Genomic DNA, 2,080 nt, shown 5'->3' with positions numbered 1-2,080 from the left:
GCTGCAACAGACTCAAGTCACAAGCTGAGCGGGGCTTTCGCTGGGGCAGACAGCATAACACTTCAAGCAGAGGTAAACCATTCTCACGTGTGTTGCAGGGACAGAGTCACGAGCTGAGCGGGCCTTCACTGGAACAGACGGAATCAACACTTCAAATCGAGGTGAACGGCTCTCACATGGGTGGCAGGAGACAGAGTCACAAGCTGAGCGGGGCTTCCACTGGGACAGACAGAATCAACACTTAAAATAGAGATGAACAACTCACATGGGTGGCAGGAGACGGAGTCACCAGCTGAGCAGGGCTTTCACTGGGACAGACAGCATAAAAACTTCAAGCAGAGGTAAACAGTTCTCACGTGTGCTGCCGGGACAGAGTCACAAGCTCAGCGGCCTTCACTGGAACAGACGGAATCAACACTTCAAATAGAGGTGAACAGCTCTCACATGGGTGGCAGGAGACAGAGTCACAAGCTGAGCGGGGCTTTCACTGGAACAGACAGCATAAAACTTCAAGCAGAGATAAACAGTTCTCACATGTGCTGCCGGGGACAGAGTCGCAAGCTGAGTGGGGCTTTCACTGGAACAGACAGCATAAAAACTTCAAGCAGAGGTAAACAGTTCTCACGTGTGCTGCCGGGGCAGAGTCACAAGCTCAGCGGCCTTCACTGGAACAGACGGAATCAACACTTCAAATAGAGGTGAACAGCTCTCACATGGGTGGCAGGAGACAGAGTCACAAGCTGAGCGGGGCTTTCACTGGAACAGACAGCATAAAACTTCAAGCAGAGATAAACAGTTCTCACATGTGCTGCCGGGGACAGAGTCGCAAGCTGAGCGGGGCTTTCACTGGAACAGACAGCATAAAAACTTCAAGCAGAGGTAAACAGTTCTCACGTGTGCTGCCGGGGCAGAGTCACAAGCTCAGCGGGCCTTCACTGGAACAGACAGCATAAAACTTCAAGCAGAGATAAACAGTTCTCATGTGTAGTGTGCACACGGGGGCTTTTCCTTCTGACATCCAACAGGTGACTACAATCGATCTTACTAGGCTCTTATGATGAACGGTAGACCAGCATGACACATGGGGAGTGCACGGCGATAAAAGATAAATCTTCCACACACACACGACAGTCCAACTCCAAACATGCAACGTGATGGGAAACGTCAATTCCAGCACTACAAATCCACTCTTCAAGTGCAAAATAAGGCCAACACTCACCCAGAGGTCTCGATCTGAAGAGCCGATGATAGTCAGAGTTGGGACAGATGTGGTGAATAATTTCCTCACCACTACAAGCGGGCTTCACTTCGCTGTTTCCAATGGTCAAAGAGGAGGCAAGAGATCGACAAGGAATCAGTATATTTCACTCAGTGCGATGTATACAACGTGATCCGAGCACTCCAAACCAGTATCCAATTTAGTGTAGAAAACATGCGTTTATGAGATTCAATTTGTCAATCACTCATCTCACTCTTTTCCAGTCCAGGCGACGAATTCCACTCTTCAAAACTGCCCTCGGATCCCACAAGCGACACTCCTCTTCTTTCACGATGATCCTTCAGCTGCAACACTCTACAAACATTTCCCAACGGGAGAGAACCACACCAGATTGACGGGGGAAGACAAAGAAACAACAAGCCAACACGGAGAGAGAACACACCCAGCCTTCTCTTCCCCTTGTGTTTTATCCTCTCCAAACACTGGCGCCACCTCAATCAGGCACTCAAAGTGAAGTCCCCACACCTGTTGCCAATCTGCCGTTTAGTTGTCATGACAACAGACACACACACCGGCCCGGGGACAGTGTTACACTGAAAGTGCCCCGGCGGGAACACTTCTCTTGTGGAATCAGTTCCGGGGATTATTTGTCACCTCGTGACATTTTGACGTAACGTTAAATTTGACTGATTGATAGGGAATGTCTAGGTTACTGATGTAACCCGTCCTTCGGATGAGACGTAAAACCGAGGTCCTGACTCTCTTTGGTCATTAAAAATCCCATGGCACTTCTCGTAAAGAGTAACCCCGGTGTCCTGGCAACATTCCACCCATTGGCCCTTACCAATCATGGTCTCCTAA

At 49.5% G+C, this 2,080-nt stretch overlaps 1 long non-coding RNA gene across 1 annotated transcript; it reads right to left on the bottom strand.

Moving 5' to 3' along the window:
* Window positions 1-1,633, bottom strand: LOC307011978. The gene is made up of 3 exons (XR_013800538.1): window positions 957-1,633; window positions 357-598; window positions 1-240 (listed from the first exon to the last, which is right to left on the bottom strand). It is a non-coding gene; the product is annotated as an uncharacterized lncRNA (long non-coding RNA).
* Window positions 1,634-2,080: the final 447 nt, after the last annotated feature.

Source organism: Phoxinus phoxinus, assembly GCF_949152265.1.
Source record: "Phoxinus phoxinus genome assembly, chromosome: 15".
In the NCBI taxonomy this organism is placed as follows: domain Eukaryota; kingdom Metazoa; phylum Chordata; class Actinopteri; order Cypriniformes; family Leuciscidae; genus Phoxinus; species Phoxinus phoxinus.
The sequence above is the reverse complement of the archived record's forward strand: the minus strand, read 5'-3'. Positions and strand labels throughout refer to the sequence as shown.